The sequence below is a fragment of the Abrus precatorius genome, unplaced genomic scaffold (genome assembly GCF_003935025.1).
Source record: "Abrus precatorius isolate BTA unplaced genomic scaffold, Abrus_2018 Scaffold4, whole genome shotgun sequence".
In the NCBI taxonomy this organism is placed as follows: Eukaryota; Viridiplantae; Streptophyta; class Magnoliopsida; order Fabales; family Fabaceae; genus Abrus; species Abrus precatorius.
In genome coordinates this window covers 5,779,857-5,796,511 of record NW_020874384.1, presented here as the reverse complement: position 1 = coordinate 5,796,511, position 16,655 = coordinate 5,779,857, and positions in this window count along the sequence as shown.

The window sequence follows — 16,655 nt, the reverse complement described above, 5'->3', positions numbered from 1 at the left end:
CCAGAGATTGGATGATTGGAGTGGTGGTTAAGGCCTTCTTAAGGAAATTGAATGCTTCCTTGCATCTCTTATCAAAGTCAAATTCAGCCTCCTTTTGCAATAGTTTTAAGATCGGAATGACACTTTTTGAGAAGTCTTTAATGAATTTCCTATAAAATCCTGCGTGTCCAAGGAAAGAACGAACCTCTCTAACACAAAAGGGGTAAGGTAACTCTGAAATAACATCCACTTTGGCAGGATCAACTTCTATGCCTCTTTTTAACACCTTATCCAAGTTATCTAGACATGCAGCAGAAGATGAGACATAAACTGTAAAATCATCCATAAAAACCTCTATGCAATGTTCTACTAAGTCAGTAAAAATACTTAGCATGCATCTTTGGAATGTTCCAGGGACATTGGATAGGCCAAATGGCATTCTCCGATAGACAAAGATGCCAAAAGGACAAGTAAAGGTGGTTTTCATTTGGTCCTCAAGTACAATACAAATTTAGAAATAACCAAAGAAACTATCTAAAAAGCAATAATGAGACTTACCAACCAACCTCTCTAGCATCTGGTCAATGAAGGACAAGGGAAAATGGTCCTTCCTTGTTGCTTGATTCAGTCTCCTGTAGTCTATGCAGACTTTTCAACTATGTTGGACTCTAGTAGGTATCAATTCGTTATTCCCATTCTTTACCACAGTGAGTCCAGATTTCTTAAGAACCACTTGGACCGGACTGACCCAATTGCTATCTAAGATAAGGTAGATAATCCCAGCTTGAAGTAGTTTGGTAACTTCCTTCTTCACCACATCTACGATGATGGGATTTACCCTTCTTTGAGGCTATCTAACTGGTTTAGCCCCTTCCTCCAACAAGATTCTGTGCATGCACATGGAGGGACAAATACCAAGGATGTTAGCAAGCATCCATCCAATAGCTTTCCTATGCTTCTTGATCACTTCTAGTAGCTTCTCTTCTTGATCACCATCAAGCTTGATAGAGATAATAACATGGAGTTTTTTCATTTGCTTCCAAATAAGTATATTTCAACTGCTCAGCAAAGGTTTTAGCTCCAGTGTGGGGGGCTACGTTATAGAAGGAATTGATCTAACATTATCATTTGCTAAAATTTCTGCAACATGCAAATCACAATGGTTAGATTCAAATTTATTTGCTATACTCACAATATCATATGCTAACTCTATGGATTTTTTAGCTTTTTCAACATAAAAAATTGTAGAATTATCAATCAAGCACTCAACTTTTTCAGCACAAGTATTACAAAGGTGGAAATTGTCACAAGAATCACAAACATGAATGTCTATATAACATGAAAGTTAAGAAAATTATCTCCTCCTAAAAACTCAGATAAATTATCATCTACTAATGCATCAAGTAAATCCATATGAAAAATGGAGTGCTTTTCACTAGGGCGCTTCATTACATCCAAGATGTTGAAGCGGACTACACTATCTTTGAATTCCACTATAAATGTCCCTGCATAAACATCTATCTTTGTTCTTGCAGTCTTCAAAAATGGCCTTCTCAAGATGATCGGTGCTGCATTGCTCATGGAATCTTCCTCTTGCATGTCCAAGAAGTAGAAATTTATTGGAAAGATAAGATCATTCACCCTCACTAACACATCTTTAACGAGTCCAGTTGGATAAGTTGTGCTTTTATTGGCCAGTTGAATGATGACACCTGTGGGCTACAAAGGGCCAAGAGACAAAGAGGTGAAAATAGATAAAGGCATAACATTAATAAATGCTCCTAAATCAAGCATGACATTATCAATTTTATTATTGCCTATGGTACATGGAATTGTAAATGTCCCTGGATCCTTGCACTTTTCAAGAATGGTTGTCTTTTGCCTCTCAAACAAAGCTGATACATTTCTTCCTATATTCACCCTTTCATTACCCTTCAAACACCTCCTATGAGTGCATAGATCCTTCAAAAACTTGGCACATCTTGGGATTTTTTTGATGGCATCTAGTAAGGGTATATTAACTTCTACTTTTCTGAAGGTCTCCATAATTTCTCTATCTGTTTCCTCAAATTTTCTGTTAAGTTGCTTTGCTCTTTGAGGGAAAAGGAGAGAAATTGATCTTTTAGGAATTTCTGCTACGCTTGGATGACTTGGAGGTTGGATAAGTGCAAGTTCTGGGATTTTTGGACTATTTTCCTCCATATTTTCTTCTACTGCAACTAAGGTGCAGTTGTTATCTTCCTTCTCCTTTTGTTGCTTAGGACCTTTCAAACTTTCCCAAATCTCAATGTGATTGCACTCACATTCTTTAGATTCACTATAGTTTGTGCAGGTAGATTGCCAGAACCTTAAGATTGCATTTGGTTCAAGGAAGAAGCTAATTGTCCCATTTGATTCTTGATCGTGAGTGACGCGCTCAGACAAATTAATAAAAACTGAATTGCATAAAAATTATGTAGTAATAGGTGCAATCTGAATCATCTCCCAATGATGATAACGTTATATGATTATAAATTTAGAGGGGGTTTGATTTATAGAATAACACATTAGAATCAAAAGTTAACAAGAATTAAAGGCTCTAATCCAAGAATTTAGAAGAACTACGACCACTCTATCACTGGATTTTAAGAAGATGCATCAATCAACAAATTAGTGATTAACATTAAATTTGAATGAAACCTCAATTCAAATTAAGCATTCACACGAGAACCCTCATGCATTCGATTAACACACAATTCGCTCAAAGTTCAGAATCCTCTAGAACCTAATCGATTTGTCTTAATTTAATTCACCAATGCCATTAATCTTAGATCTCAAACCTGAAAATCTAATTCACACTCCTTCAAGAATTAATTACATACATCAACCAAATAATATGTAATCGAACAACTGCACAATTATCAATCCAAACAAAGAACTTCAATTTGAAATCATAATTAGCAAAAGGAGAAAGAAGAAAAAGATGAAACCAAATTTGTTGTTGAATAAATTGCAAAACCGATCCTCAAGAGTGTCTCAGCCCTATTTCAATCCTTGGACTAGAAGAAAGTAACGAAAGGAAAAAACGAAAGAGAAAAAGAGGAAGAAAACAAAAACCCTAAAACATAAACCTAATCTAACCTAAGGTTCAACCAACCTTTTTACAGCCTGCTGCCCTAATTTAAATACAGGCTCTTAAGGGTTAAAACATAAAAACTAATTAATAATTATTCAATTACATTAATCCTCTACTCAAGAGCTGTCTCTGGAATCCTTATTTGTTCAAGTTTGAATTTTGGAAGGAAAGTTATGCTTGTAATTGCTGCCCAGCATCCATGCTGAATCTGAGAAGATGTTGTGTCGCATTTTTTGCCATGAAGATCTATCCACTTCAATTTCTACTATAAAGAGAAATTGTACCCCTGGATGTTAGCTTCAAAACGCAACTAGAATGGGCTTAAACGGACATCTGTGGACTGATATGGCCCAAATACTGCACCAAGGTCAGAAACCATGTGTGCAGCATTTTGACTTTTTCTAGGCTCAGTTTCAGCTTCTTATCATCAGAATTGGTTTCTGAGCTCTCATAAGAATTGTGCGCCTTTCTCTCAGCTTTCCTACAAATCAAGAATCACAATGAAATGGGTTCTACAACTCAAGATATGGTCCAGAAATTGAAACGGTATCAGAATTTGCCAAATACTGGAAAAATTAAATAAAGCCCAAATAAAATTCAAACATCATAAAATGATCCAATTCAAACCAATTAAGCACAAAAGAGGATTAATGAGCTAGGAATGAGAGGAAATAAGGTTATAAAAATCCAATTGATCAAATTCCCCCACACTAAGCTCTTGTATGTCCTCATGTAAGACACAATCAACCAAATAGAAACATGTAACCTAAAAATCCTAGAATAATCAGAATAAACAAATTCACCAATGAATCCTTAGAAGTGCTAACTGATATAGCTTTATTGAACACTTATCAAATGCACAAAGTTTTTGCAATTATTTGTAGAATAATGTCAACCAAGGTCGAATTCTCGAGGACATGTTTGTATCTAATTCTTCTTTGCCGAATTGTTAAAATGAAACAAAAGATTGGGGAATTTTGAAAGTTTAAGAATAATCTGATCAAACGCATAAAATTATGGAATAAAAGAGAAATCAAATGAGAATTAATTGATCCATAAGTCATAGGTTCATGCAAACAACATCCTTCATTGTTTCCCTAGTTTGAATATCTAATCCATTAACTAATTCAATTGAATTTGCTAACAAACTAGATTACGAATTTGACTAATAGATCTATCAATCTAATTCAATTTCATGAATCAAACTACAATCGCAATTCAATTCAATTCCTATCCCCAAACATTATCAATATCTTGAAAATGAAAGAGAAGAGGAGAAAAGAGAATTCAAACTTGGAGCCACTCTGAATCTTCCTTGCAATTCCCTATTCCTTGTGTATCAATCCAAGAAGCCTAGCCTTCCATTGAATCCAATGCTCAGTCAAGTCAAGAAGAGAGAAGAAGAAAGAAGAAAACGAAAAGTCACACCAAGAGAAGAGAGAGAATTCGAGAGAGAATTTTAGGAGCCAAAACTGAATTTAAAAATGTGTCAAAACAAAAAAAAAACAAAAAACCCTTTTGTAAAGTGGAGCCTCTAACATATTAATAGGCACCACTTATGATCAGATCCAACACTAAAAGGAAGGGCCCACAAGTGTGATTAAACAGCCCAAATTACAAGCTAATGAAATGTTAATACAAATGAAATGAAATTACAAGAACAAAATTCGAATACAAAAATTCCTGCACAATTTTCCTAACTTCAAAAATTCATATAAAATAGAAAAAAGCTCCAATTTAGACGATCTGCACATTAATTTTATAGCCCAGAAAATGAGGAATCCAATGAAACTGGAATCAGACCTAACGGACATCTGTGGAAAACGTTATGATCAAAACAGTGAGTGCAGGTCTGAAAATAGAATTTAGACATTAATTGAAATTGAGTTCCTATCATCCAATTAACTAGGAAATGCCATAATTTATGAAATAAGGGAACATGAAAGGTAATTTACACACTCTAAAGGATTGAAAATGTGCACATGCTATCACTGACCTTAAGGACATAGATCAAATAAAGCATCAAGAGTTCTACAACAATCAAACATCCAACTCCCAACCTCTCAAAAATGTAAGTCAAGCAATATCATTCAAAGTGTATAGATCAATCATGAAAGATCTCATAAGATGGTGTATACAACTCAACTCTCAAGTGTATGGTTCAAAGTGTTTCACTCAAGTCACCTCAAAAGACAATGCATTACCATAAGCTTGTTAATCTTCTACTTCTCCACTACTTACAATTATATGCAAACACAAATCAAGAGGGTTTTATTCAATGGTTGTAATGGGGCTAAGGTAAGGGTAGGGAAATATGAGGATATGACAAGATACAACCAAAGAAAATAGGAATAACATTGGTCCTTAGACAAATCAAGCCATAATACACATGTGAATGACAATCAATTTCACGTTTTATTATTCAAAGGTTAATTCCTTAACTTAATGAATCTAACATTTAACTAAATCACTCTAATTCCTTAGATCAGGTTTAATCAGATGTTGCATTAAGCATTAGAAACTAAAAGATCACAAGATCAAGATATCTTATCCCTAAGAAATCAATAACCTTGGTAATTGATTTAGGTCTGAGAAACAAATTCAACTTCCATTGATAAGAGTTCCTCTGTAATTAGTTAATCAAATTTCCATTCAATCACTATGTGAATAGCAGAATCAATTACTCAATCCAATCCAATACTCAAAGTTTAGATCCAAAATCAATTCAACACTTCCATTTCATATTCACAATCCCTAACTACAAAGAGTTTAAGCAACCATTACAAAATGAAAAGAAAAAGAAAAAGAAGAAGAAGATGAACGAAGAAGCATCTTCAAGCCAATCTTCAATCTGATTCATCAAGATTTGAAGCTTGGTGTTCATCCCCAATCTCTCTCTCAACACCAGAAAACAAATGAGAAGTGAAAATAAACAAAAGATCCCAAGATATATAAGCTAATTCATATTTATAGAATTCCTGCCTTTCTGGCGTGATCACTATTCTTCATAAAAGTAGTCACGCAGAGGCCTTTCTGATGTTCTTCATAATTGGAATGATCACTTTTCTTCACAAAAGTAGCCACGCTGAGGTTGAGATCTGCGCGTGTTCACTTTCGTTGGCAAAAGGAGACATGCCTAACTTTGCAATGATGGAAGGTTCTCTGGAACAATCACTTTTGTGAACAAAAGTGATAACGCGCAACTTGCTTTTGTAATGCCCCGATTTTCGTAAAATAACTAGCGACTCTTAAATCATAATTGCTTGCTAATTCCGACTTGCTAGTATCGGAATAATTAGATAGATGCTGATTTTTATTTTATAGAATATTGATTGATTTCTGAGTTTGGCAATTTAAAATAACTGTATGCAATATATTTGGTTTCAATATCGTTCAAGAATTTCTTTGATTATGTTCAGCTGTATTGTCTAAAATACCCTTGATAATCTTATCCGAAAAGTCAATTTTTATTTTATTTAAATGATTGTCAAATCATAATTATCCGCCTCAAAAAATGTGAGATTTAGTAATTATTGCATTAGATTTTTAATCATTTCTTAGCTGTCAAAATTATTGCATGGAATCTCATGAAATCTAGTAATTATTACTTCAAAGATTTCCAAATCTAGTATCAGCCACTAGATTTTCATGCAAAGAAACCTTGTCCCCCAATTTACAAACATCGTGATTACTCAAATATCCCGAAATCTAGTATCGGCCACTAGAATTTCATGCAAGAAGATTTTGTCTCCCGATTTGCGGACATAATCATTTTGTAACATTCTTTTCTTGTCTTCCAAAATGCTGACACCGTGATTACTTTAATCAATTACCTTTTCTTGAATTTAGCACCACATCAAATGTCTCGTCCACATGTCAACCTAGCCATGTCGCATTCTTTTCCGGCCAATCAAAACTCATGCATTTGCTGCCCAAAATCTAAACCTTGGAATTTTGTGCTGATTTTTGGAAATTGCTCCACCAAAATCGTGTGCATGCAGCCCTAAACTATTCCATGCATTTTGCTTGCCAAAATGTACTAACTTTGCTTGCAAGTTTCCCAAAAATTTCACTATTCCTACTTAAAAATCGTGACACCCCTCCTTATCCAATTTTTCACCAAATTCACTTCAATTTTACACCAATTAAGCCCTGTGCAGTTTTTGAACTTTGAAACCTTGCCAAGTAAGCCAAACTGTAAGTGTTTAGTGGAAATTGGCCAATCTAAACTTAGACCCTCCATATAAATTGGCCAACTTAACCCATTTATTCATTTTGCTGCTCAAAAATCTGAGACCCTCACTTTCTCATTCTCTCTCACTTTACTTCACCATTTCTTATTCTCTCCAAGTCTCTCACTCTCTCAAACCCTCTCAAGAAAATCGAGAAGTTTCAGCCTCACAAACCTCACAAATTCTTCATCCAAACCATACAAACACACCACCACTACCTCACCAACATCTTCCTCCATCTTTCCTCCAATTTTCGTGTGGAAGGAGCTCATTTTGGAGGAGAAACTTGAAGATCCTTGTTGCTGTTTTTGGGTCCAACAAGCATCCTTTGGAGATCCACCTTTTTCAGCCCTTGCATTTTTGTTAATTGCATGTTGATTCCTCCTTGTGCATGTCTCGGTTTTCCACTTAGTTTGCTGGATTTCTCTTTCAAATGATGAACCACCTTTTGTAACCATGAAACCGTGAGCTTTGATGACAATTTTCTTCACTTGCATGTAGATTTCAACCCTTGTGTGTTTCAATTTTCCCTTTGTTTAGTTTGAACTTTATTGCATGTGTCAGATTCATTGTTCTAAAGCTTAATCATTCTTGAAACAAGTTACTTTCAAGATCTATGGAAAATTAAATGGTTAAGTGCTAAAACTACCTTGTATTGCCTCGGTTTGTCCTTTTAAGCATAATCCCTTGATGAAAATAAAAGTCCTGCACTTGGATGATGAAGCCTTATATTTGCATGTTGATTTTTCTATATTTTACTTATTTTGGACTTGACGAAAAAATGAGCTTTTAAAGGCTGGACAGTTTTGATTGTCATGAGGTAAAAGACTAAAATTTATATATTTTGAAACCTTGGAACATTTGGAAAGGATTGGTATGAATCATTGGAATTAATCTTATAAAGAGAAAAGGCCAAATTGCTTGGATGGCCTCGGTTTTGGCATTGAAATTGTTCCAAAAATTGGAAAATATCTTGCATGCCTTGTCTTGTGTAAGAAAGCCAAAATGAACTTCAAAGTGTCTTGTCTTGGCTTGATTTGGGTGAACCGTGCTGAACTTGCATGATTATGAAGTGGATTGTTGCTTGTGCTTTTGTATGATTGACCTTGGAATAAAAGTAAGTACATGGATTGATTTTACTTTGCCATGGTGCTAAAAATCAAGAGATTTACTTGTGTAAATTGCTGGAAAAATGTGAAAGATGTGAGATAAAGTACTATTCATCCTTGATAATTGTGTTTAGAAAACCTTGAGGTATGTTTGAAGTGATGCTTAGCTGAAAACTTGGATTGCTTACTATTCATTATGAATTATGCTATGGAATTACTATTTGAGAGCATCACATGCATCATTTGCATACCCTTATGAAAGAATTGATGAATTATAATAATGTGCAGCGAAAGTGATTATCTAAGGTTGTGATGTTGATAATCTAGAGCCTTTGAGGGCTGTTTGATGAAAATGGACCATGAATATGATTGGATTTATTGGAAATGTTACAATCTAGTTGTGTTATGAGTGATTGGGTATGGAGAATGAAAAATCAGCATGTGACCTATGAGAAAAGTGTGAAAAAATTGAGAGAATAGGACTTTGAATATTTGTGAATTAAGTTGATTAAGTTGGTGGTATAGAAAGAACCTAAGTTTGATTTATCTTTCCTAATAAAGAGTGAAAAATCGAGAGGTAACACCCTGGGATTATTGTGAATTAACTTGTTTGATTGATGGTTTAGAAAGGAATTAAGTTTGAGGAGAGAAAAACTGAGAGGAAGAAATCAAGAGAGCAAGAGTTGAATTGAATGATTTATGGTTTAGAAGGTGTTAGAGATTGATGGAAATAAACGTAATGGTTAGGATGAACTTGAATGGTGAGATTACAAGATTGAGGAATGGGATGGTACTAAATTGAAAGAGAGATTAGACTTGAAATGTAAAAGAAAAAGTGAATTAAGAAAGAGGAAATGAATCTTGAAGGCTTGAATGAATTGCCTAAGCTATGGTCCAATATAATATATGCTGCACTAAAATTATCCATGAGTGTGAAATTATAAAACCATGAGACTATGAAATTATGATGAGAGATCTATGTTATGCTCTGAGTTCCTGAAATATATTATCTTGAAATTATTATGAACTCATTGAGAATTATTGTGAAACTCATGGAATCTATCTATCCATGCTACGACATGTGACTCATGGAGATTATCTATCCATGCTGCTAAGTCTATGATGACTTCTAGCTCTATGCTATATGCTATGATTCTAAGTCCATGGTGACTTCTATTATTACTGTGCAATAGCCCCAAGTGGCTGAATGAAATGAATTGAGAAAACTATCACAAGAAAACTGAAAATGCTACTTCATGCATCATATATTATCTTGAGAAACGACTTGATGGGATAAAAGAGGCACAGCTGTGGGTATTGGAAGTTCGGTCCAAAGTAGACCTTTTGGGGGTGGCAAAAGAGGGAACATCCGACCTAAGTGGCACATGGCAGCTGAGCTCCCTGTAGCTGGGTCGTGACCCGCTTGCAAGACCTTAGCCAAACCTGACGTGAACTCCATAACACTAGGGTCGTAGAGGTCCATTCCTGAACGTGCCGGATGGCACTACACATCAATGATGTGCTATTATTCTATTTCTATCTATGATTATCATTGTGCAGAGTAGGGAATGGAGTCCTCTGATCGCCATACGACTTGAATCTATCTATCTATCTATATGCTAAAAGCTGGGCAAGTTGCCGTCATAGAGGAATGGGATCCCCATGCATCATTTGCATGTTATTAACACATGAGTGACTATATGGGTGAGATCGAAACCTACATTCATGCATCATGAGCATTACTATTAGGGATGATTGAATACTTGTGAAATTAGTTATGGTTATGATTATATTTATCACCCTATTATATGATTGAACATTTGATGATGTTGAATGTTTATAGTTAGATTGAATCGTGATTGTGATGCCGCCTTCCTTGGGGTATGGCTATGATTGATGTTTGTGTTTGGAGAACTCACCCTTTTGTTTGTGTTGTCTTGTATTGCTTTTCTTTTATTTATATAGATGGACAGGAACAAGGTGAAGGTGTGGGTCCTTCCTTTTGAGGAGGATATGTGGGTGTTAGACTCTGCGGCTCAGCAGAGTATCTTTCACGGATTCGCACGAGTGATTCATGGATTAGAGAGTGGAGGTTCGTGGATCACCCAATATACTGTTGACACCCCTGTCGATTGACCCCTGTACTCCTACTGCTAGACCAGCCCCCATGCCTGTGCCATTTCCCTTTATGACTCCTACTTCTCCACCCATGCCAATGGAGAGGGATGTCCATGTGGTGGAATCCTCCATTAGGTATACTACCATGCCATCTTATATGCACCCTGCATACCCATCTACTCTGGTCCCACCTACTGCTACTCGTTCACCTCCTCGCACAGCTGGAATGATAGAGGAGAATGGTGGAGGCCATGGCGTGACTACTTCCTCTAACTCTGCTTCCTTGACATCTTCTGAGTCTGATCCCATTGAGGATTACTCGCCTTATGATTGATGTCTGTTTATTTACTTATGTATTAGGGGAACTGCTCTTAGGAAGTTGGTCTATTTATGTTATGTTGTATTTGGATTATGCTGACCGTTCTGTTTAATTATGTACTTGACTATTCCGCTGATATGAAGTTTAATATATTTGGATGTTTTCAAATGTTGAGCTGTGATGATCTGATATTGCTATACCATTGAAATTGAGTTATGGAATGATGAGATAAGAAACTTATATGCATGTTAACTCTCTCAGAGAAAGGAGATTATACTTGTAAACTATAAGAGGAAAAAAAACTTTACCAGATTTTGGTGTTTTCTAATTTATCATGTTATAAAGTTGGTATCAGTGTTTTAGTGATTTAGGATGCTACAGCTTTCCTAGAGGCTTCTCTGGAATGATCACTTTTGCTAAGAAAAGTGATCTCGCTCGTTTTGCTATGATTGAAGCTTCTCTGGAACGATCACTATCATCAGCACGTGCGAAAGTGATCACGCGCAGATTTCCCTTCACTTTTAAGCTTTGAAACAATCACTTTTGCCAGGAAAAGTGATCACGCCCAGCTCTTGCTTCATTAAACCTTGTTCCTTGATTCCATTTTTGCTACTTTCCTTCTATCTTTCCTTTGATCTTCCAACCTCATGAACTTAGTGCAGAATTTCCTACAAAATTATGATTGAATCATTAATTTCTACACAGAAAATTCATAAATTCTAAAATCACTATGTATTTAGAGAAAATTTTAATCATTCTATTATTTTTATGAGTTTTTCTGCTTTTTCCAACATGTTTTCTTTATCAGAGGTATTAAAACTAAGGTAAAATACTAATAAAATATAGATTTATCATACATCAAACATGTTATGAGCACTAAGTCCAGAAAATAAACAAAAGGGGGGTTTGTTATTTTTAGATTTAAAATAATTCAAGTAGGTTCATCCATGTAGATTCCATCATAAATCCTCTTAAAAATAACACATCATCCTTTCCTAGAATTAGGTTAATTAGAACAAGCGTCAATCAACCCTAATTTCTTATGCAAGATTAAGCAAATCACATGAGTTTCAATCTCAGGTTCTTAGAATTAAACAAACTTAGAACCAAACCTAGAACGCAGCAAACTGAGCTTTGAACCCTTGTTAAAAATGAAATTAAGATTGATTAGGCAACAACCTCTATTTTATTCTTAACCCGATTTTCAAGAGATTAGGGAAAGTGAAATTCATGGAAAGAAATTCATATTGGCAATCAAACCAAGATTTCAAGAACCTCTAAGAACTTACTAGGGATTAATAAACAAAATTTAGCCTTCCATAGGAATGGGGTTCAGCATTATAAGAGATAATGTTCAGCAAAATCCAAGAAAATTAAAGTAAATTGGAAAAGAAAACAAGATGAAGTAAGAAAGAAACCCTAATTTGAACCTTTAGTAGACACCCCAAATTTTGACCTAAACCTTAAGATCTTAATTTCCATAAACTTTGTCCAAAATTTCCTGCATAATTATTCTAGTAAGTAAAATTGCAAAAGATAATTACAAAATTAATGTAAATTGAACCAAAAACAAGAAAGCTATAATAATTGGCATAATTGAGATTTCAATAGTATTTGCAATTTCTAACTTCACTTTTCCATTAAAAATCTATGAAAAAGATAGGTAAAATATTAACAAAATGTGGATTCATTAAATTGCTCTCAAGCTTTCATTTGAAGGGACCAATCAATTTATTTACTTTCAAACTTGGTTCTTTATAGTGATTGTGATAGGATTTTACCTCTTGTAGATTAACTACTTGAACAAGGTACCCTATACTAAATCCAATCACTAGAATGCATTAAGCTTGTTTGAAATAAATGTCATAAGTATGTTAAGATAGTTGTCCCAGATAATAATAGCCTTGCCAGTTGTTTTGTAATAATGTTATTTGATTTGATTTGGCAAATGTGTTTTCAGGCTTTGGACACCCTTAACTCTATTGTAGTATCACCAATTTACTTTGTCATGTTCACAACATTTATAATAATCGCTAGCATAATCATGTTTAAAGTGACTTGTTATCTTCCATAGTACATTTATTTTATGATGTTCATGGTAATGCTACTTAACTATCTAGACATGTTGTAAAGCCAATATCATGGTGGAACATAGTAATTAGAAGTATTGGATTAATCATAAGTGGGAATTTTTACAGCTTTTCTTTTTGGTTTCAAATTAGTATTAGTGATCATACATAAAAACCTTAAATTCTATCAAAGTAAGGAATAGATTTATAGTATTTTCAGGGTCTTATCATTGTACTAGTCTTAAAACAGTATCTTAGTGGATGATGTATTATGGTGTAGGAATGAGACAAACAAAATGGAATGTAGATTGTTACTGAATTGTGTGGCTTCGTCACAATTTTACTTGGGACCTTTTTCCTTCACAAAACAAAGGATATGGGCAAGAAACCCCTACAAACCCTTGTTTCCACGACTCCACCCCTTTTTGAGAGACGTGATTTCTCCTAATTCTCTTCATATTTGTTTTTAGCTATACTTTTGTTATGGAGTTAAAAATATATTGTTATGGATTCTATAATTATTTTACTTTTTTAGATGTATTTTTTATCATGTTTGTAGTTTTGGACTATTAGCATGTTTTGTTAAATAATTAGGTCTTGTTGAAAAAAATTCAAATTATTCATTGTAATTTAGCAACCGAATTTAGCCATTGAATGTGACACCTATATAAGTCATTAGCGACCGAATTTGCTACCAGATGTTTGTTATAATTTAGCCACTAAAATTACAACTGAATAAGGTAGATGCAAAACTGCAATCAAATTAGCTACCAAAATGCTGGTAGTAGAATACAGCCAAATAAAAACTGATAATAAAAACCAAATTAGCCACTGAAAAAGGGGGTTGCAGAAGAAAAACAAGGGATGAATGATATAACTTTTATTATAATGTGAACACTATTTTGTACAAGAGAGATAGATGGAATATATATTAGAATGGACAATAATTATGCATAATTGCACATAAATAGATTCCAAATATAGACTTAATTTTCTTATTATGTAGAGCTATAATTTAGTTAATTTGCTAGATTGATTTGAAGTATTTTTGGTACTTTAATTCTCTAACGATTCTCCATTGTTAGTGGCACAATTATAGGGATTTTCTTTGCACCAGCTCTTTCTTTCCTTTCAATCGTAATTATCATAATTGTTGCTTATGGATTGCTAGTGGTTACTGTTAATAGTTGCAATTAGCAAATGAAATAGCAACCAAGAAGGTGGTGGCTAATTAGAGACCAAAATTTTTCTATTGCTAAATTCAAATTTTTGCAAGCGAATACATTTTTAGTAACTAAAGGTGTTTGCAACTAATATATTAGCCACCAATCATAATCGGTGGCTAAAAAATTTGGCAACTGAATTTCTAGTTTTAGCCACCGAATTTGTAGATTGCTAAATGCATTTTTTCTTGTGATATTTGGATGTTTTATTTCCCTTTAGGATTCACGAGAAGAGTGATATGAGAAACTCATTTCTAGGTAAAGGGAGCTTACCTTAAATGGCCATTATTACTCACTCGGATCATATAAACACTCATATACAACTCTTGATTTAGCTGAGAATGGAGAAATGTATGAATAAACCTTAGGGTTGAACACAAAGTATGTATGGCTTATGGGATTTGCTATTATTTTGTGAATGGTATGAAACTGATCGTGTCTGGGACAAATGTTTTAAATGCCATGATATAATATGTTGAAAATGTTTAATATATGTTGTAAACCTATTATGCTAAGATTGGTTGATAAATGTTGTAACATATATATAATTAGCTATTTTGCATTATGATGATTTTATTATTTCAGAGTCGAGTTACATATTTAGGTGGTTAGATACATAATGGTAGGAAGAAATGTTGATCTGTGTTTGTATCTGGATCTAGATACTGGTTAGGCACTACTAGAAAACCTGAAAATAGAGACGAATTTACAGACGAATTTTTTCATTATTACGGACAAATTTTAGCATTACAAACATATTTATAGACGGCTCCAGTCCGTCTGTAATATGCACGTCGGTAAATAAATATAGACTGATTTTTAAATCTATCTGTAATTAAGAGACAAAAAAATCCATCTGTAATTTGTTTATGAAATTTAAAAAAAAAATATTTCATTTTTTTATAAACATAATTATTCCTCGCTGAGCAACACCTTTCTTACCTTTACTGACCATATCTTAAACAAATATAATACACGTTTAGAGACAAAATACACAAATACACAATATTGTATCAACCTTTTAATTTACATTACAGAAATTTTTAACGTAAATTTTGGCAGAATCTTCCCTAATATATGAATATTTTCTTATATTTATTTACACTTAATAAAACAAATTTCTAATGTAAATTTTGGTAGAATCTTCCCTAATATATGAATATTTTCCTATATTTGTTTAAACTTAATATAACAAATTTTTTCGGCAGAATCTTCCCTAATATATTAATATTTCCTTTCATTTGTTTACACGTACTTAATACAAAAATTTAAATTTTATTTACACATAATCTAGATATTATATAACAATCTATTAATCAATGCATAAAAAACATACACATTACAATCCTAAACCGTTCTAGAGCATATCCCCTTGTAACTCCACAACATGCATATTCTACAAACTTCACAAACACAAACAATCCCACAGCACACATTAATCAGGTTCGAAGAAGGACCTCTACGCCCTTCCTCCCAGTCATACAATCTCCAATCCTACAACTTTATGTTAGAAATTTTAAGTCTCTAAAATACATCCAAAAAAAAACTAAACCAATTAAAAGTTAGAGTATCGTACTAGGAATATAATGATGCACATTATCTTTCAAACAGATGCTCTAATCACTCACAAAGGCCGAAAAACTGAGCTCCTAGAGAGAGAGACAGAGAGAGGCAAGAGAGAGAGAGAGATTTATGAAAAATAAGGAAAGGGAAGGGGGAGGCACGGTTTTATGGGTTTCAAACATTACAGACGAGAAAATTCATCTGTAAATGATTTAATGAAACGGTACATTTTAAAGGTCCATTTACAGATAGTTTTTTCGTCTGTAAATTTATTAAGTCCATTTACCGACAAAAAAATGTGTCTGTAAATAGCCATATGAAAATTCGGTTAAAAATGGTCATATTTACAGACAGAAAAATTTGTCTGTAACTCCTGTTCCAAATTTCCCTCCCATTTTCAAATTAGAGACGAAAAAATTCGTCTGTAATTCCTGTCTATATTGTTTCACTCCAAATGGAAGGCAAACTACAGACGGATTTTTTCAAAAATTAAAAAAAACAAAACAAAACAAAAACCACAAATCCATTTGTATTTCAGACAGATAAAATATCTGTCTATAAATAGCGCTTTTCTAGTAGTGTAGGGTCGCTCCCAAACCAAAAAATTTTAAGTTCTTTCTAGATTATCTGAGCTGTGAAACCAGTTGGAACTAAGCTATTGCATTACATGGGTTGGGAATTGGTGAAATTACTACTTTGTTTTGCTGAGAACTGTGAATATACTAAGATGTATAAATATTTACATTTACATTTTGTACTTTATGACTATGGCTATTGTTGCATAAGCTCACCCTTGCATTATATTTGTGTTGACGTGTATGCTACGATAATCGTACAGTGGTACGTGAGTAGGTGTGACAGCCCATTTCCCATGTTGGAGGGTTTGTTGGAACCACCATTTATGCATCACATTGAGTCAGGTATTAAT